This window comes from Camelus ferus, unplaced genomic scaffold (assembly GCF_009834535.1).
Source record: "Camelus ferus isolate YT-003-E unplaced genomic scaffold, BCGSAC_Cfer_1.0 contig377, whole genome shotgun sequence".
Taxonomy (NCBI): Eukaryota; Metazoa; Chordata; class Mammalia; order Artiodactyla; family Camelidae; genus Camelus; species Camelus ferus.
This window is the reverse complement of record NW_022589048.1, coordinates 851455-873709: the sequence shown is the minus strand read 5'-3', so window position 1 is coordinate 873709 and position 22255 is coordinate 851455.

Here is a 22255-nt window from a genome sequence, read left to right as displayed (position 1 = left end):
TTTTTCACTTATAATAGCATATTAACATATGGACATACGAATGTATGAATTATGACATAGCAGTTCTAACTTACTTAAAATAGTTCTTTTATTCATCTAACAGATATTTAATGAAATTTACTATGTGCCAGACATGATTCTAGATGCTTTTGATAGATCAGTAAACAAAACAGACAAGAATTCTCACCCTAGGGATTTATATTCTACTGAAGAAAGGATGATAGTTTATATTAATGTACAAATATATATTTATGTATATGTATGTATAATTAGAGAAAGCAAAATCAATTTAAAATAAAAGAAAATATTTTATGTTGATTATCTACTAAACAACAAAGAATATTCAGAAAATTTGATCAAGAAGTTACCTTCAATATTTTAAAGCTTTGGGTATAGTGTATTTTTTTTATAGTTCCCAATGAAATAGTAAATCAATACTTAATAAATATTTAACAATAAATAAAATTACTCTTATCAACCAAATGATTTATATTTCCTGTACCTTAGTCTGACATTTCTGTGTATCTCTATATTTATATCTATCTCTCAATATATGTGTCTTTTTCATGGTTGCAACTATAGTGGCTATAAGGTTGTGATTTTTAATTATTTTACTTAAATTATTTCATAAACTGCTACCTCATTTTGTTTCATAGTCTCTGTACTTACCATATTCATGGTTGCTCAATCCACCACATAGCTATGAATTAATGTGTCCGTTTTTTTATATTTAGTTTTTTAAAAAGCATTCCTGTCATTATAAAATACAGTCTTAAAAGAGCCTTTTATGTAAATTATTTTAATTTCTTCTTTTGAATTTTTACCTATGACCAGATGAGAGATTTTTTCAGAATAAGGGTTGCGATAATTTATAATTCTTATAATGTATCAATAAATTCCAGTTCAAAAACATTACTTCCAGATCACCAGTATGATGATTTTCATCTTCACAGTCTCTGTTGATCAATCAGAACACATTTCTATCTGTGTGACACTTCCGATGGCCAATTTCTTCATTAGCGGATTTGACTCAACATTGTAAATGGTTGAACTGAGTTTGGCTAGGTGATTTCTTGTGCTTTGTCTTTCCTCTCATTACTCATGGTCTTATAGTTTTATCCTGTAAAAAAATATCTGTTAAGATAATAGTCTCTAATAATAATGACTGGGAAGAATTCCTTTCTAGGTGTTCAAACATTAAGACAATGATTTTGCCCATTTTTATTATAACAAATAGAATCAGAGGTCATTAAAATTGAGGGGATGGGGCTGATTGTTATGGCTACGATGGGCACTATTTAAGCTCAGAGTAAAAAATGAATTGAGAGTGTAAACATTATTTTGCTTTCAAAAATAAATTGATAAAAAAGTTAAAATGTAGCTAACGGAATCTAGAATTCTATCCATTTAGAAAGGCTAAATTTGCATTTGGGATGATATTGTGCAATGTATTTAATTCACATTTTAAGTAAAATTGTATCTATGGCACTTGAGGGTGGAAGACACATAGAAACAAGATGAATTTTTGTTTTATTTTTAAACAATGAATTTCCAAGACAATGCAAAACATATGCTAGTAGACATAACCAAATGCTACCAGGAGACAAGATTGAGTCATCTTTTGGACCCATATATTAACTAGGAATCTTAAAACATAGATGCCCATTTTGTGAAGACAAAAAACAATTTACCTTTAAAATCATTACTTTCTGCTGCTCTTTTTCTCCTTTATCAATGCTATTATTTACAACTGCAAAGCCCTGAGGTCTCTGAGTTTCTATTTTTCTTCCCATGCCAATGATTTGTGGTATTAGTGTAGATCATTGATTCTGTACTGCTGAGCTCTCCAGCTTGCAGCAGACAAAGGGGCTGAGGGTATGTTTTTAAAATGCCCTTTACTTTCAAAATTCACATTGTAGAAATGACACCTCTGGTTTTATAACTGTGCAGCTTGCACCGTGTTGCATAAAATGTTCTCCCAAGTGGACAAGGTCACTTGCTTTTGAGACTAATTCTCATTCTTTGTGTTCCACTTGGGTTGAAAATATTAATGCATATCTTTGTGGTCTGGGTCTTGCAACTGTATTAGGTCATAGAATAGCTTAGGTTTTAAAGTGAAAACTTATCTTGCATATTTCCTGATGAAGTAAATACTCCAGACATTTAGCAATGGCTGCTTCATCATGGTGATGCTAATGATGTTAATATCAGAAGTAACCAAACTTGCTGCTAGATGATTTATGCTGCTGTGCAATCTACAGTTTTCAAGCAACGGTTATATAATTTAAAACCTCTGCAGACTTAAACTTTATATCTGGAGGAAGTAGGAATTGAAAGATAAGGTGATAAATCTATTAATTCAGTCAATGTAGAGATCACTAACCTATATATACCAGACCTATGGATAAATCTATATTATTAAATATAAATTTGTAGAATCATGATTTTGCAGATGCATTTTTCTCCTTCTGGAAAGTTTTCCCCCTGCACACTTTTCCTGGCAAGCTCCAATTTATTTATTTTTTTTTTCAGGCCCTCTTCTTCTTCTTCTTCTTTTTTAAAGATTAAGTTAGTTCCCCTACTGTGAGTCACTACATCAAACACGTCTTTATCGCAGGTGCTTGTTAAGTACAGTTCCTTCCACGTTAGCTCTGTGAAGGTACAGGTCATGTCTCTCCTGCTCATGTGACATCTTCAGCACTTGCCACTGTGGTTTGAATTGGTTCTGAACACTTGCTCTGGATTTAGACTGCCAGGGTTTAAATCCTGGCTCAGTCACTTAGCAATTGTGCGGCCTTGGCCAAGTGGCTTAGCTAGTATATAACGTAGTTTCCTCATCTTTAAATTGGAGTTAAAAATAGTACCTACATCAGAGTGGTTGTGAACATTAAATTATTTCATACTTGCACAGTGCTTATAATAGTATCTGTCTGGCATACTAAAAAAACAGCAAATAGTAACTATTAATATTGCTTTTCTCATTTTATGACATACATTCATTAAATGAGGGTTGAATTTATATGCTATAAGCATTTTGTATGCAGAGAACAAGGCTTTATTGATATAAATTAAAATATTTTAATATACAGCTGAATAAAACCAAGTCATCCCTTTGATAAATGCTTTACAGTTGAAATTCTCTGGCAAGTTAAGTCACGAGGGAGATGGTCTGAAAACTGTTATCTTCAAGGCTTTACTGCTAAATTATAGCATCCAAAATTTGATATCTTTATTAAGTTGTTATTGTGGTTGTAAGATTTGTAGTGCTCACTTTAATTTGTTTTTCAAACAAAAAATCTGCTGTTCATGCTTACTGGTGTAGAATCACTCATTCCCACGTTGGAGAGAACCCTACATTTTGGGGAGAAACATTGACCATATACAACCTTATTTATCCTCACTTACTTTTTTTTATCAAGGTAGGTCTGGAATCCAGACTAGTCTTCTCAATGTACATAATGTAACTTTGCGTCTACTTCCCACTCAGTTGGTTTTCAAGTCATTTGGAAATGTTCTAGAATATCTTGATGAGTATAATCTCAAACTCCCTAATGCCTAATAGTTCTCAAAAGTACAAATGTTAGAACTAACAGTCATGGAATATATTGGAAAGATGCACAGTTAAAGATTCATTTTTGTAGAATCAGTTTTTAATCCATGGAGTAAATGAATCCATTAGGCATTTTCATTCTGGGTTCAAATCATTTTTTCTGCCTGAACATTTAGCATTATATAATTAATATACATTGAAATGTGCATAACAACTTCACGAAACACATTACTTTCTATTAGAGAAATGTTTCAGCAGATTTTACCCCATCAAATAGAGAAATCAGACTGTAGGGAAAGAATATGTCTTTTTAAATAACTGATTTTTGCTTAGTGGGCACTGTGGATCATTTAAATAATTCACATATCACTTTGGGTCGGCTACCATGGATCTCAAAAGCAAATTCATAGCCCACATCTTGATGTCTAACAAGACTTCACAGCATGTATTTTGTATATGTTCTTTATTCTATTTCATCATACTTTTTTCTACTCCTATTTTCAATTCACAGATGCTCTCATTTTCCAATGACAAATATTTTAATTTTGAGCGCAGTTGTTTCCATTACCTCAAATAAAACTGGAATAAAGTGAGGTAGAAACAAACATAATTTAGGGTTATAGAAAAGTGTGGTCAAGGATGGATTGAGAGCATTTCAGATCATGGGCTAAGTCACTGGACTAAATTAAACTTCCCTTTCATTGTTGTGAGGTTACTTGTTAAACGTCTTGAATATAATCGCAACATTATCTAACTATCATCACACGAGTAGTTTGATTCCTGAAAATATTTGCTGCTAAAATCCAAATTCATTTACCAAATATACAGTCTCTATATGTTCAAATGAGCTGCTTTGTGTACTCCATTTCTGCTGCTGTGTTTCATTCAATCAGGAAGGATTGGACACATATCTCCTTTTCCAGCTTTCTAGAAAGAGGTCCGTTAGTCTCCCTCATGTAGGTGCACCAAGTTAACGTAAACACTTAATCACTCCCTAGAAGTGCGTATTAACCTGCTCAAATTTTTTTCCTAAAATAAGCTGAGTGGTTACCTGCTTAACATGTTTCTTAATCAAAATTATTTTAAACTCTTGGCATTTTAATTCTATTTTTGGAATAACATTTCAAGAAACATATGTAATGTAGCAAAAACAAACAAAAAATGACTATTAAACATCACTGTTTTCACTAAAAGCAGTAAGACCAACGCAAGGTTCTTCTGCTACTTTGTATGAGGTCGCTCTTGCTCTATCTGGCTGAAAGTTATCTTTCTTTTTTGTACTTCCTTAGCATTTCCTTTTAGTATTTTTGGGTTTTGGCTCAACTGCTGCATTTATAGGCCTGATAAAAGCAATGGCTGCATTGCATTTCATCTCGTATTCTCCACATAGTCTTACACAATAAGTGAATGAATTCATTGATGAATGAATAAAAATGTTTATTTCTTTCTGAAGGCCATACTAATTGGTAATGATATTCTTTATTTTTAAAATTATTTAAATTTGAATTTAGCTATAATTCTATAGGTAAACATATTAAGGTTGTTTAGAATCTTAAAAGCTATATTTTCTCCCTCTTAACACATACTATGAATTTTCCTGAGTAATCCATTTTGTCTCTTATTTTCATGCTTTTTTTCTTATAAGTTTTAATCTTCAGTCATAATAAAAAACAGTAGAAAACAAGAGAGATAATCTTAGTTTAAAACATGTTTTCTTTGTAAAGCAATGATATTTATATGTATATAGTTTTGTGTATTATCACTAATATGTACACCCATAATATATAATGTTTATTTATTCAAAAATGTCAATTGAGCACTGATTATGTTTTATACAGTGGGGATACAAATGTCGATATGATATAATTTCATGACCTCTTAGAGTGCATAATTTACTAGGAGAAATAGTAGAATTATTTTAAATAAATAATCCTAATGTAATATGATAGGGAAGAAAAATCATGTATAAATATTTATGTAAGCATAAGTGAATTGTAGATAAAATATTCTTGCCTTCCACCAAGAATAATTTAAGATAAAATATATAATATCTGTAGAACCAGAAACATATTTATGACTCAACAGTCATAACTGAGAGACAGCAACAAGTACCTCAAACTAAAATAAAGAATATTTCAATTCATTATTAAGAGTGACCTCTAGAGATATTCCAAGCATATGTCATCAGTAATGAAATTTTTTTAAAAAATTATATACTGCTATAAGCAGTATTAGAATATTCAAAATCCGGAACACTGAGAATACCAAATGCTGGTGAGGAGTCGAACAACAAGAACTCTCATTCGTTGCTCATGGGAATACAAAATGGTAGAGATACTTTGGAAGACTATTTGGTGGTTTCTTACAGAACTAAATTTGCTCTGGTCATGAAATCCAGCAATCGTGCATCTTGGTGTTTGCCCAAAGGAATGAGAGCTTATTTCCACACAAAAACCTGCATGCATGTGTTTATAGAAGCTTTATTCATATTTGCCAAAACTTGAAAGCAACCAAGGTGTCCTCAGTAGGTGACTGGATTAATAAACTACTACATCTAGACAAGGGAATTTTATTCACCACCAGAAAGAAAGAAACTGTCAAATCATGAAAAACATGGAGGAATCTTAAATGCATTTTACTAAGTTAAAGAAGCCAATCTAAAAAGGCTACATACTGTATGACTCCAAATCTGTGACATTCTGGGAAAAGTGACACTAGGGGAACAGTAGTTGCCAGGGGTTAGGGAGGAGAGAGAGATGAATAGGCAGATCTTGGAGGTTTTTTAGGGCAATTACACTCCTTTGTATGAAACTCTAGTGGTGGATACATGTCTTTCTACATCCGTCCAAAACAATAGAACCTGCAACACCAAGAGTGGACCCCAATGTAAACTATGGACTTTGGGTGACAAGGATAGCTCAATGTAGGTTCATCAGTTGCAACAAATGCACCACTTTGGTGGAGGATGTTGAAAATGCGGAATACTATACATGTGCGGAGGCAGGGGATATAAGGGAACTCTGGTCTCTCTGTTCAACTTTGCTGTGAACCTAAAATAAAATCACTCTAATAAATGAAGAAAATATATATTTTTTTAAAAAATGGCCTATAGTCATTTTGATTATCAAAAAGGAGATTTATTGTTAGTTTTCTGAAAAGGGCAAAGGTCGTTCATACGACTTCTCAGTAGATGTAGACAACTCAAGGAGGAAACAATACCCTCAAAAACCCATTACCCAAATTCATTAACATGAGACCTTCAGCCCTAGGAAATTCTTAGGCAGTCTTTCCTCTAAACTTTAGAATTGAGAATAACAATAGATTACTAGTAAAATACATCTCCTTGTGTTAATGGGCAAAACACATTTTACCATCTAATTCAGAAGAATGTCTTGAATCAAACAACAAGCTTCTATCAAGTATCATGTCTGAGAACGAGTATGAAGCTACAGTCAGCACAAATAACACCCTACTGTTTAATTCACTTCATAAATCTCCACCATGGAGCCTTGGCATTTGCAACCTAATTCGATACTGGAAGTCACAGCAAAATTTCTGTCAAACTTTGTTCAGCTCCTTGACGTTTTGAGCTCAGACTCCTGATGAGATGAGTGCATTGAACTGAGTAGGTTGATTAGACTCTACATAATTCAGTCTTAGTTCTCTGCTGTCACGGGCAGTCAGAGATTAAAGCAAATGGGTGACTTCAGTTTTCAGTTGATTTCTATGGAAACCCATACCTGTGGATGACGTCTTTCATCTATCGACCCATCTGGGAACTGAAGGTTTACATGTACTTGCTCTCATCCCTCAGTCACACCAGATTCCCAGCGATGGAATATTAAATAGAGACACCAAGCATGTGCAGAAAAATCTAGTTTAAAATTGAAGGCCATATGGAGGAAGGAGAAGAAAAGATTTCTTAGAGGGGGTGATGTAGCATTCTGTGGCATAGCTCCCAGTGGTGAGAAAGGAGCACCATATGCCATGGGCTGACTGTTAACGATTAATAAGTGTGTAACAAGAGAGAAAAGTCACCTCTGTCACTCAATAACACGGGTATGAAATTTGCCTGGTGCTCTGTTTCTTGAGTAACCGATTTACTTTTTATAAATGAAAAGTAGGGTGGATCATTGTACCAGAATTAATCTTCAGATTATCACAGTCTTCATGGTGTATCAGGCTCTTCAGCTTATTTTCAGAAATAAAAACATGAAAGCTCAAGTTTTTACTACAATGGCCCCTTCTGAACTAAATAGACCCATGGCTAGGATTTGATACTTTTTGTTTCTTCTTAGTAAAGCTTTCTCAGGATGGTTTGGTTTTGGTTTTTGTTTGGGTTTTTTTTTTTTTTTTTTTTTTTTTTTTTTCTTTCTCGATGAGTGACTTTGGACCTAAAGTCTGGCTGTAAACTGTCTGAAATTCTCATCAGCTGGGCCATCTGCTCCAGCAGGCACCATGCACGTTCACTTCTGATAGACCTCCTTAAGTGTGCTATGTTTCTATTTCCATACATCAGATATGCATGAAAGTGCACTTTCTTAGCTTGTGTTTGTTGCTAATTTTCCTTGTGGGACAAGCCTGTAAAACGACATAGTAATATTATTAGACAATATATAATGATCAAACTGTAGTCAAATTTATCAGACTTCTTGGGAATCTAGCTAATGGACAGCATTAATTTCTTTCCTTTAGTTCCAAATTCAGTTTACATTATGTAATTTTAAGGGCAAGTAAACTTTCAGGCAAAATCCAGTCAGATTTAAAATGTCTGTTCCACTTAATGTAGACTTAGCTCGTTCATGTTATTCCATTTCCATAGCACATGTTGGGGTTTTAAATTTAGTTAAAACTGAGAATCATGATAGACACTCAGTCTTTACTGTTTTCCAGGAAAAAAAAAAAAAAGTAATTTTCTGGCGTGCAGAAGAACTTGAGAGCAAGAGAATACTTTCTGTGTTCCGTAATGGAAAGATGTGAACTCATGCTGGTTAATCTCTTGTATTTTTGTCTCCACTTGCTGTCTTTAGCACAGATGATCAAAACTCTTGTCTTTAGATCTCTTCAAGGTTGTTTTATGGTCTCCTGTCTGAAATCTTCCTTTTTGCTTACCAAGTTGGGATGTTATTTTATTTTATTTTATTTTTGCTGCAAAAGTTAACACTATGGTTTTATTGACTGTAAGTTGAGGAAGTTTAGATTTTCCTCTTGTTGTACCCCCCTGAGGACAATAATTGATCAGAGAAGCACAAAATGATGTTCTAGATCTTTTTGTCCCAATTGTCCAAATGGGCGATTTCTGTAATCTTGGACTTGGGCTCGCTGTAGTATTGATTGTTTCAAAATGACTGTTGGATAGGAGTTACAACAAAGGTCAACGCAGAACTATTTCTTAACCTGAATTTAGCAATCCTCTTCTGAGTTTGGCAGGGGAATTGAACGACATCTCTAGCCTCCCTGAGAAGTCTGGCTTACAAATGGTTAGTTTGTTTCAGCAAAGGGAGATAACATTTTTATGATCCTGTAACATAGCAAAGTTAAGTGTGTTGAATTGGAAATGATCCTAGCATTACTACACGGTGTAATGCTAAACTGTATTACTGAAAAGAAACCAGCAGAACAAAATTGCTTATCATTTTTTTATATTTATAAATTCCTTTATGCAACTGATTTACTGGGGCTTTTGCTATTTATGCTCATTCAGTTTCTAAATGTCTGGAACTTGGAATGGGACTGATGAGTCACATTAAGCATTCTCATACTCTGGGATAGCAGAGATGTAACGGCACACTTAATTGCACTCATTTCACCATTAAGCCTTGTTTCCAAGGGCTCTGCCAGTTGTCAGGTGCACTATATTACAGTCCCACATGGCATGTGACATCTTTGCTACTTGCTGCATCTGGTTAGAGCCCTCTAGTAAGTGCGGATATCTAAGCGAGTGAAAGAGTCCAGGTGTAGGACAATGACGCTCAAATTAATGATGGGGAAGCATTTGAAAAATAACCCCAGAGAATACTTCACATCTGACTAGACAGGACACTTTTTCATAGTCAAACGAACACAGTCATATTCGATAGTTGCATTAATTGATTTATTTTAAGAAATGGATTGGTGGTCATTTGCCAAAAATTATTTTTAAAGTAGTTACTAAACATAAAGGCTTCTGTTAATTTCACAAAATTTCAGTGTCAATACTTCTGGTAAGACTTTGTAAGAGGTGGGTTAATAATCTAGTGGACTTACATCACTGGTATTTTACTAAAACACAGAGATTTCTTAATTCACATTTTCTCCTTTCTCTCACTGATGAGACATTGCTAAGCATATATGGTTACTAAAATCTCACAAAGATTCCTTTCCACCTTTTCTCAAATTAAAGCTATTGCTACTGTTTTTATAAATAAAACACAAAGTGGCGTATGGAAGATGTGTCTATTTATTTTTTCTGTCTATCATTTTATTCAGAGGAATCTCTGTCATCTCAATACTGGCTACATTATAAAAGTACTTAATGAAAATAAATTCATGTCTGTGGTAGATCGAATAAAAGACTGTACAATTTCTAGTCCAGTTTCCACTGTGCTTTCAAGTGATTTGGGAAAACAATCAGATCAGATGGAGAATGAAAAAAAAAAAAAAAAAAAGAGCTTTGCATTGTTTGGAAGAACGATTTGGGGTAAATAAAGGGTTGTTGGCAGCCAGATGTTTTCCATCTTCATCATGGAGTGAACAAGGAGACTTAAGTTGCAATGGGAAGAATTAAAGCTAAATAGTATAACACAATCGCAAAAGCAGTAAAATGTGAGGAGCAGCAACTAGAGGAAATCCTGGAATTTTTTTTTTCTCATGAAAAAAATCTCTCTTTCTCTTTCTCACTCTCTTTTTTGCTTTAATTTTCAATATCAATAGAATCTATCAGACACCAAACCTATTAATATAGCTTTTAACCAACTGTATGATGGAATTGATGGAAATTGAATAACTTATTAATGATATGGGGTAAAATGCAATGCCTTTAGAGAGACTACTCTGGTTGGATATACCACCTTTCATCATGAAGACAGAAAATTTAATTTTAGTGAAAATTGTTTTCAACTCTCCATTAAAGGGCAATGACAAGAAATGTTAGGATCTATAAACAAAAATATACAGTCCATGTTAATTATTATTGAAATGTGCATTTAAATTAATCAATTTCAACAGTGTGAGAAGAGTTAAAATCAAAATGCCCTCACAATTTATGAGCATTTCCCTAGCACACCCCAAAATATAGGCAGGTATGGTTTTAGGGGTTCTTATATACAGATATGTTTTGTAATATAGACATGGGTTTCTCAGAAACACATTATTATAACTTGTTACAATGCCCATGTACTTTTTTTTAATGTTATCATGTTTTTAGGTTGTGTTTAATCAAGCTATACAACAATCTATGATGACAATATATAATAACTCTTGTCCTTTTGCCTTTGTTTCCTTATCCCAACTTCTTCCCTTCTTCCCTTCCTTCCTTCTTTCAAACTGAAAAACGGTCCATTAGATATTTGGTTGGGGTTGGTCTTTATACTAGATGCTGAGGATACAGAGATGATAAAATTCTGTTTAACCTCAAAAAGTTCATAGTCTGGTGAGGAAACATGCAAATAAATTATTAGAATTCAGTTAGATACAGGCTATGAAATTCAGAAGTCTAGACTGCCCTGGATCCTGCAGAAAAGGAGGCAGCACGGAGCAGGGAGGTCTGTGATGTAAGACACATCATTTCCTGGTATGAGTCGCTAATTAGAAACTATATGGTTAGTATGGATTTCGAGGCAGGAGAATATGCTCTATGATTAGCTTAGAAGCTGACCCAGCTCCTCTGCTCTGGCACCAAGTCCCCGGAGGAGCGAAGGAAACCCAGTGGAACCCAGGCAGGCTCGAAGGGAGATGAAGGCTGAGACGGAACCTTTGTAGGACTCTTAGGGACACTGGGCATGGGAACTCCCACTTTTCACTCTATAAACCTCCAGTAGCAGTAATTTTTATTGTGGGCATAAAAATGGAAATATTTTCCCTTCTGCCTCCCTTTTTTTTTTGTTGTTATAAAAGTAGTGTATGCTCACTATAAAAATAATATTTTAGCAATCAGATGAAGTCAAAAAGGGGGAATAAAAGCTCAATTTTCCACGACCCTGTAGGACATTTTAATTTAAACACAAGAAACCATTCAGTCTTTGTTTTCCTGAGTCCCTCTAGATTTGTCTGGATGGTTCTGACCAGAGTTTCGTTTGTCCTTGGGCCATGGTGAGACAAAGTTATTTCATACCCTCCCTCTGTCCTCTTGTACCTGAGGAAAGCACACAGCCCTTATGAGACTTGCTAAGAGATTTTGCTGCTAGCAACAATGGGCAAGAGAAACATTCAATTCACAGGGAAAGTTTAAAATTGTCAAGATATCTAACTCTGCACGAGTGGTTCTGCTCTTCTAAGTTGCTGGATGAGTTTGGACATGGCATCCATTTAATTATGTATTAAAAACAATGATCTGCCCCGATAATATAAAACAGTACTTCTAAGCCCATAATTCTATTCACTGGAATATGAATAAATTAAGTATCAAATTTTATTTATTAAAAAAAAACCAACTTTTATGGCGGTCCTAACCTGGCTTCTCTGAGAAGCTTTTACGACCAGGATTTAGTGCTCTTGTGTTCGTCTCCAGGACGTGGCAAAACTTTGTGATATTTGTCATTCCATTTGTTGACACGTTTATGTAGTTCCTCTAGCTGGCTGGATGAATACCTGCATTGGCTTTTGTGCATCCACAGCCTGGAGATGTATTCGGAGGAAAGGGCTCTTTGCAGAAAGAGGAAACCCATTTTTTGGTTAATCACATAGGAGCATTTTTACTCCCTAAGGCCACCAAATGTGTTCTCTGATCCAGGAAGCTTGGCTTTTCTCTAGCCTCTCCTCCCCGACACCTTCCATCTTTTACTTGGAACCTTTTAGGGGAAAAAGGAAATAAAATAAGACAAAGTCCTTCCAAGTGCAGTTGATGACTGATTCAATATGAAAGAATGAAAGTCAGGGACAGAGAGAGGAAGGCAGGAAAAACTCAGTCTCTAGCAGTGGAGAAAGAGTGTCTCAGTCGAGACAAATAATTTAGAAAGTAGGGAATGTGAAAGTTCACATTCTCTTGTAATTCTGCCTGTAATGAGTAATCATGGGCTAGTAAAGAAGTCTCATTTTTCAAGAGTTGTGAATCACAGTGAATGAATAATATTTCACAGTTTTCATGTACTTCTTATCCTGCTTTGAAATCATGGGAGGATGGAACATGTTTCACAGCTGAGGAATCTGAGAAGACTTTTAGAGACCTGTTCCCCCTGTTAAGGGACGTTCTTGCCTCACAACTGTATAATGTAGGTCCACAGCCACCCACTTGGCCAAAACTTCTTTTCTCTTAGCAGAATCAATAACTCCCATGAATGGAGGTCGCCAAATGACTTGTCAAATAAACTTCTTTTACCATGGGCTTGCCTGAAATATCCACCTACCCACAGATTTGTCATAATTGTTTTGGTGTAAGTAGAAGGGCAACAGGATTAAGTTAAATGATCAGAGACTCAAATCCTAGTTTTCACATTTACTGTCTCTGAGATGACAGAAATAGTTACTCCACTTGTCTGAGCCTTGGTTTCTTCACCGTAAAATAGAAATACTAAAATATCTATCTTCAAAGATTATTTTGAGGATGGCATTTAACATAAATAACATCCTTAACATAATGTCTGGCATCTGGCAATAAATACTGTGTAGTATGATTTATCTATTTCCCAGTATGTTACATTACGATTCTAAGTTTCCCTGTTGAAATGCAAAAGTTAGCTGAATGCCAAAGTTTAAGAAATGAAATAGTATCCATTAACTTCCTATCTTGAATGTGTCTATGAAATCACTTAGCCAAAGTCTCGTATCTAATCTAAAGGCCCTGAAATTATAGGGTACCCAAATTTTAACTCTTGGTGTAGAAAGTGATGTTAGACATATTGAGGGGCTGTATCAACCATGCAATTCAGGTCCGGTGACATTCCCAGGTGAAGAAATACCAAGAGGCTTCATCAGTGATGCTGATTTTCGGAGGGACAAAATAGTGGAGGTGGGTGAAATCGAGGTTAAACCTTCCTGATAGTCTGTGTGAGTTAGAGCTCACCATGCGAAGTGACCTCAGAGTTTCCTTAATACAGGACAGTGAGTATGAAACACCGTCCAGGAGAATGAAGAGCTAAGGTGGCAGCTCTCATCTTTGTGGGAGAGAAAACAAGCAGAGAGTGAAAAAACGATGGAAGAGCCAAGGGAGCGGGGACCAGCCTTAAAATGACCATACGCGCCCTGCTGGCTCTGGAGTGGAAATTCAGCAAAATGAGTCATCTTGTGTCTTAAAGTTACACCGTGAGGACTGCTCGCAGCACGCTCTCTTATAAAGCCTCAGGAGGGTTGTGCGCTTTCCTCAGGTATCAGGGGACAGAGGGAGGGTGTGAAACAACTTTCTGTCTAGCAGTGGCCTCAGGACAAAGGAAACTCTGGTCCAAACCATCAAGACAAATCTAGAGGGACCCAGGAAGTCAAAAATGGAATGCTCCACCCTCACAGTGGCCTCACAGTCCTCGGTGTGTGAGGAGTGAGAGAGAAAGAAAGACAGACAGAGAGACAGAAAGAGATCTCTGCTGTGTGTTCCTCTTCTTAAAAGGACATCGTTCTAGTGGACAAGGGCCCCACATTTATGACTTCACTTAACCTTAATTAGCTTTCTTAGACAGTGCATAGCCTACTACGGCCACACTGGGGCTAGCGCACCGACATGACTTTGGGGTAAAAACTAACCTTCATATCTGTGACATTAGCGTATAAGTAACTATATTCATTTGGCTTCCCCTGCAAGCAGAGTTTGAGATAAGGACTTGGGTGATTTCCTTGGAAGACAAGAACCGAGACAAGGATTGAGGAGGTGAGCTCAGGAATTGGGAGCAAGAGAACAAGCAGGTAGAGTGATCAGGAAAGGTCAAGGGAAGAATGCACAAGGATGCTCCCGGAGGCAAGATCTTCTTTCAGCCAAGATACTGAACAATCTCATAGAATACTCTAGAGTTTTAATCTGAAAGATGAGAGAATGAAACATTTAACCACTCTGATCTGTCTCATTGGTTGAAAGATCCACTTAGGGAAGTTAATAACACACTAGTACCCTGGCCAAACAAGCACCTGCTAAGTGGCGAAAGCCCCAGCACAGAATGAAGAAAAATGTAATCCGAGCTTAGACTGGGGGCCTGAGAACTGGGCATGCTGAGCTGGAAGTGCCAACCATGCTGTGGGAGGTGGGCCAAGAAAATGTGGCACGAACACTAGAGGCGTCTGATTGTATTAGTCTTTGTTTCAATAAAAACAGGTGAAAAATAAATCGGTTTGTAAAAAGCTACATCTTAGCTCCACTTAAGAAGTGTGGTTAATAATCATATTGCCTTTCAAACTTGGATGAATGGTTTTCTATGTGAGGTGATGGTAGTGCAGACAAGGGAAAATTGGTTGTGGGTTTCCGTTACCTATTACTGCATACTGCCTTAAACCAGCAACTATGTTATTAATTCTCATGATTCTGCAATACTAGACTCAGTTGAATGGGATTCTGCTTCTCCTGCTATTCACTGGGGCTTCATACTTCTGAGGGCTAGATCCAGCCGCAATGGTCCAAGATGCCTCTCCCTACCGGCTGGCAACTGATGCTAGCTGTCAGTTGGAAGCTCCTTTGGAGCTGTTGACCAGAGCACACATGCATAGCCACTCCCTGTGTCTTGGGTTCCTCATTGCATGGAATCTGAGTTTTAAAAGAAGTATCTGAAAAGAGAAAACGCTGAAGCTGCCAGACTTTCACAAAGCTGGCTTATACTCAGAAGTCTTTGAATGGTATTTTCTCTACATTGCCTTATTCAAAACAGTCACAGGGCCAGCTGGGATGCAAAGAGAAGGACATGCTCCTCCTCCTTTTGATGGGAGGAGCAGCGTGCCTGCACAAGAAGGGATATAATTATTTGCAACCATCTCTGTGCCCTAGCTACTCTCACAGGATGACAAGGCTTGTAGATATTTTATGAGAATTAATTCGTCAACAATTCTTTCTCAGGTGTTATTTTTGGGTTAATGTGTAATTCATAGCAGGGGTTTTAGACAAGGACCAAAATCCTCTCCTACGTTGATTAAGGACAATGAGGGAATATTCAATTTTCTTTTCCTCAAAATGTGGTATTAAAACTAACATGAGAGTCCTCTGGCGTGCTTTTTAAGTAATATGAATTCTTGGGCACAACACACCTGGTGAGTTGTGATCTTTAGATCATGCTCAAGAAACAGGCATTTTAAATGTTGCACACTAGGTATCTATGATAAAAAAAAAAAACATTGCTAGAAAGATACAATTCTATGTCTTTGGTCTAAAATAAGAGAAGACCACTAGGGAACAATGGCTAATCTGTACATTAAAAGCTTGAATAGACACTTCAGGTAGCGTGAATGGAGTAGCATGGATGAAGTCCTAGAAACCAGCCGGAACAGTGTTTTCCTGGAAGCAAGTCCATCAACCTAGAGAACAATTAGGAGAAAATCAGTCCAAAGTCTAGAAGTGGGCAGATTATGAAAAACTGGAATTTCACACTAAGTCGCGAGCTTCATCTTGAAGGCAAAGGGTAAGCGCCACAAGGTTTAACAGAGAGTGGCATATTCAGAAGTATAGCTTTAGAAAGGTTGCTGTGCCTACAATCTAGGTAACGGGTTGAGGACCCAGGGATCTGGTAAGAGGAGAACGGATAATGGCCCAGACTAAGGTAGTGATCCACGTGGGTGAAGTAATTAAGCCATTAGCGTCGCTTACACGGGAATAAATCAAGTCCCTGATGGGATGATGTGCACTCCCACTAACGGTGCTGCGAGGGCATCCAACCCGTCTTGGAACACAGGTGACTGTACATAATACAAGCTCATCTACAATCTTTAAAAACATTTTCTACGTTGCCAGATTTTATGAAACACTGTACAATTAGGTACACAGGCCTCAGATGGTTTTCTAAGGAGACTTGATGATTTTTCTTCCTACTGCATAAACAAGGGCACATCAGGTGTCAGTGTTCCAGGGAGGACCCAAAGCCTAACTTCTCAGCTGGTTTTATAGATGGGCAAAGCCACACCCCATCTGTTTCACTTTGTTTTTCCTATTCTCTTTATGGAACTTTATGAGGTATAACCATAAGTAATGGTTTTCTTGTGTGGCTCGTAAACTGACTCTGAAGGCAATTCCAAAAGAGATCGCACGCAGCTCTAAGCTGGCGGCACTGCCACAGCCGAGGACAGCCTCCTCGGGCGATCGCTTCGAAGTGAGCAGTACCCATTAGAACGTGTTTCTTCGTTATGTTGATTTTAAAAACATCCTTTTCCTTATCTTGACCCTCAGCGACCCACTGATTTTTCTAAGGAATCCATTAACTAATTTATGGTTAGGTTTTATTTTAAAGAAAAAGTTAGAGTTCTATTAGGGAGTCTGCTTCTTCTTCCCTTTCAGGAAAAGTCAACTAGGTTTCTGTCTGGAGGGCTTTGACAGCCTCGGTGTCCCTGACGGACACACAGCAGGCCTGTGGCTCATTCGCTCACCCAGGAGAGAGGAGTGCAGGGGAAGCAAGCCCGCCGGGCCTAGAAATGCTGAAGGCAAAAAGCAAGATCCGAGCAAACCTCAGAACATGCTCAGCAACGTGCAATACATGCTGACTCCAAATGTGTATTTCCATTTTTTAAAAACGAGGCAGCCTTGAATAATATTCCATTGTGTATATACCACATCTTCCTTACCCATTCATCTGTCAGTGGACATTTAGGTTGCTTCCACGACTCGGCCATAAAAAAGAATTAGCTAATGCTGTTTGCAGCAACATGGATGGACTAGAAATGATCATATTTAGTGAAGTAAGTCAGACAAAGACAAACATCATATGATATCTCATATGGGGACTCGAAAAGAAAAATGACACAAATGAACTTATTTACAAACCAGAAATAGACTCATAGACATAGAAAACAAAGTATGGTTACCAAAGAGGAAAAGGGTGGTGGGGAGGGGTAAATTAGAAGTTTGGGATTAACATATATACACTACTGTATACAAAATAGATAAACAACAAGGACCTACTGTATAGCACAGGGAACTATATTCAATTTCTTGTCATAACCTATAATGGAAAAGAATCTGAAAAATAATATATGTGTATATATATATATATATATATAAATAATTGAATCACTTGCTGTACACCCAAAACTAACACAACATTGTCAATCAACAATACTTCAATTAAAAAGAAAAATGAGGCAGCCCTGATCCCTTGAAGAAAAAAAGTTAAGGAAATCAGGCAACTTTTATTGAATTGCGGAAAGGCTGTCACACAGGTAGTAAGTCTGAGCGTGGCCCTAAGCCCTTCCTTCCTCTTATCAAACAAACACACACACAGTGATGGAAATGCTCACTCCTCCTCCTGGTCTGAGAAACCCTGCACCACTCTCTAAACCTCCATTCTCCCACATACCCAAGAGAGGTTGTGAGTATTACCAACATCGTTATCCTGTCTCCTTCCAAATATCTGACGGTTCTGCTTTCATCAGGGCAGTCCTAAATCCCAACCGGAGTGGTCCCTCCCCAACCAAACTACCAGACTCACAAGCAGCTTTGATATTACAGAAGGATCGCAGCCAGATCCTTCTCTCATAAAGTACTGACTACAGAAATAGTCAAGTTCCAGTCCTTGCTATTGCAAGCTCCAGTGTAAGCTTCTGGATCTTACCCTGCAGTTCTGGTCCTAAAGCACTACCCGTAGCTTCCGCAGGTGAGAACACAGCGTCTGTGCACTGTAAAGGTATTGTCTCTTCTGGAGTCTGTGACTGTCCGCTAGAACTCATGCATGCACCCTCTTGTGATAATTGTTTTTGCCTAAAAGCATGCAACCGTCCATACCCCTCTTCTGTTAGAACTGAGCTGGCGCTAGAAAGTTATCAATAGTAAATATAATGAATTATGTATAGATGGAGATGAGTGCTGTCGTGAATCAGAATTTTTAAAAGTCAAGTTGGATATACGTCAATGCATGTTCATTGGGCAGATAAGAAAGCACAGAAGTATAAATTAATGAAAGATGGTTTAAGACTTGCCAGTAAATGAGACTTTTGTTCAAAACACTCTTTTACCTTTCTATGATAAAATTAGATATTCACTTGACACAAGGAGATATTCCCTTCTGTGCTCAAGTAGACACAGCAGCACTAATGGTCTGTTTGTAATGGAGTAATTTTAAAAATGTACCTCTTAAACATACATTTTAATTTTTATGAATCTGTATTTACTTCTTAGTATAAAAGCTACATTTCCTGTCTACTTGTAAGTTTAAGCTTAGATTCACTAAGAGCATAAAATATAAACATAACAGACACATATACCAATACATACTTCCTATTACCCAATTTCTCTGATAGGAAATCTTGAGAAGTACTTTGAAATGCAAGGACTACATAAATTCAAGGTGGATTTTGTTCTTCAAGGGTCTGAAAGAAGTCATGTGAACGATGAGGGGTCTTGTAAGATAGGCGAGGCAACGGTTCCGGGGTATGTTTGGGGAATGAAATACCAGCTTGGGTGTTTTCAAATAGTAATGCTACTGCTGAAAAAGGGTGTTTCAATGACACACTTTGTTATCGAAACCTTTGTTATCCAGGAAGTCAGCACAGAAATGTGCTCCGCTATGGGGCTTCTCCTTTCCCCGCCCCTTCATTCTGGGGGCTAAACTAAAGCTACTTAGAGAGTAATTCCCTGTGATGCAGTTCTCACAGCCCCAAGGCTTTGGCACAGGCGGGGGAGCTGTATGGCCAGCGTCTCTGTGCGGCCAGAGAGCTTGGACTCTGACGCCAGACTGCTCTGGTTTGGCTTTGTCTCTTGCACTAACTGGTTCTAAGAGAAAGGGAAGTGACTTAACCTTTCTGTGCCTCAGTCTTCTCAACTGAGTGTAATAATGGGATCTGCCTCATAAGGTTGTTCTAAGGAATAAACCGCTTAATATAAGTGAGGTACTCAGACTATGAGTAACACTGCGGGAAGTATTTACACACCTATACACACCTACTCGTACACTTATGTACATACATATATGCACATACGCCAACACACGTGTGTGTCTGTGAGCCAGTGTGATGCTATAAGTAAAAAAAACTTCTGTGTCTACAGAGGGCATTTTATGTAACTGATATCTGAAAAAGTGACCCAACAAAGAAATGCGTGTTCTTGAGAATATCTGGAAAATACAGACTATGTCTATGGTTGGACCATTTCCCCTTGTTTGCTCTTAGCTACCACCATGCTGGTCTGGCGCCAAGGGGAGCCAATTTTATCACTCTTCCAGGCGGAAATTTTTCCAAGCAGCTTTGTTCCCTATGACTTTTTAACCTAGACATCATTGTTCCTAGACAGCTGGGAAAGTACAGGTTACGTTTCAGACGATGGACAGAATGCTTGCCTCTTCATGGGTCATTTCAGCATCATTAAGGCACTGAGAGACAGAGATGATGGCGTTTTATCAGACAAATATCGATCATTGTCTGGTGCTTAGAGATTATGAAAACCCATCTCGCTATTTTCCATCACCCCTTTTTTCAAAGGTTCTACAAATATTTCTTGAGGACCAGTTAAAATCCAACCACTCTGATAATGAAAGTGCATAAATTAAACACTCGGTCTCTTCCACCTCTGAGATGTAAAGAGAGTGGTAACATGGTGCAGTGATTCTTGAAGTGTGGGACTGTGCTCCTTAGAGTAGCAGTCCCACGATGCTTGAGAAATAAGTCTCATCTGCACATTAGTTAACACACCAGCAGGTACCCAGTGGGATACAGCCAACTGCACACTCATAAACCAGAGTGCTTTGGAATAATCGACTCTGTAGAGGATGTGAGGCGAACCCAAGTGCTGATGGTAAAATAAGTTGTCAGATTTCTGTTTAGAGGATTTTTAATTATTTATCCCTTGACGTTAACAGTTAATCAATTAAGTGATATTTTTATTATTCTTCTAAAACTTCCATGTGATGAATAGCAAATTATCACTTATACTCAGAGCTTTGATTTTCAAAAGACCTTGTTTGCAAACATATCTTCACTCTCTTGCCATGTAAAGTGTTAGCTAGGAGGAAAATGATTCTGAGGTGTTTCTGATTTATTTTATATTATCTATTATGCAAACTCTCATTTTTCAATTTTTTGAAAAATAACAGATTCCCATAAGCAATCTCATTTACTTTTTGAAAAGCTAATATATGTCCTTTGAAAAGCTACTAGGTACTTGGTCCAAAATTGAAAATATACAAAAAGACGATTAGTAAGTTCCATTATCTTCCCTGCCCTCACAACTCAGTGATGCGGCAGAAAGAATCTCTGCTACCAGTTTCTTGTTCGTCATTTTAGAAATCACCTAGGAACTAAAACACATATGCACATAATTATTAAACAGAGTTGATAATACATTTTATACATGGCTCAATGTCTTGCTTTTTCACTGAATGTAATGTGGAAATCTGTCCATAAATTAGAGTAAGCTAGAAGTGCCATTTATTTCAGAACTTGCACAGTGTGGAGGACCCACTTTAGGGTGACCCTTGATGAATTATCCCTTCATGTGATCTAATGTGCTTGAGTAGAGGCAGAACTTGCTTTGAACCAATAAAAGATGTAAATGTGACAGGACGTCCCTGCTTGATTAGGTTCTGTGACGTGGCAAAGATAAAGGGATGGCACGTCCATGGTTACTTTTCTTGGTATGACTCTGTCTTAGCAGGGTGAAGAGAGAGAGCCCTCTTTCTGGCTTTGCAGAAGGAAGCTGTGCAGTTGAGACAGGTTTGTAGAGGAGGGCAAATGGTAAGGACCTGAGATGGTCTTAGAGCTGAGAGGAGTCCCTGACCACAGAAAGCAAGAAATAAAAGGGCCTTACCATTGCAGCTGCAAGGAAATTACATTTGCCTACAATGCAGATGGGCTTGGAAGCAGCATCTTCGCAACAAGCCTCCACATAAGAACATAGCGCAGCTGACAGTTGGATGGCAGCCTTGTGAGACCCTGAGCAGAGAATCCAGTAAAGCCATGCCTGGACTCCTGACCCACAGAAACTGTAAGAAAATAACTGTGCATTGTTTTAAGCCACTGTGTTGGCTTCATATTTTTACACAGGAGTGGCTTTAATACATTTGGTGTATTGTTGATAGATTTATATCTTTTTGAACCTTGAGGACAAGCAGAAAGTTGAATTAACAAAACTCCCTATTTTGCAGAATGCTATAATCATCAGTTCAAGGTCCTTTTCCTTTTATACTTATTTGGTTACTTTCTTTAAGCCATAATCCTCATTCACATTCTTCTCTCACCAATGGCAGCCATTTAAATGAGTCTGATGTGTATCTATTTTTGTTAGATTATATTTCTGCCAATTACATATGTACCTTTGAAATTTGCCTTAGATGTCCGTAAGGTATAGATCCAACTTCGTTTCTCTTAGCCAGCATTATGTTTTTATGATTGATCCATGTTGCTGTATTAGCATCTATTTAGTTGTTTCTATTATCTGATAGAATTCCATGGTGTGCTTATACCGCA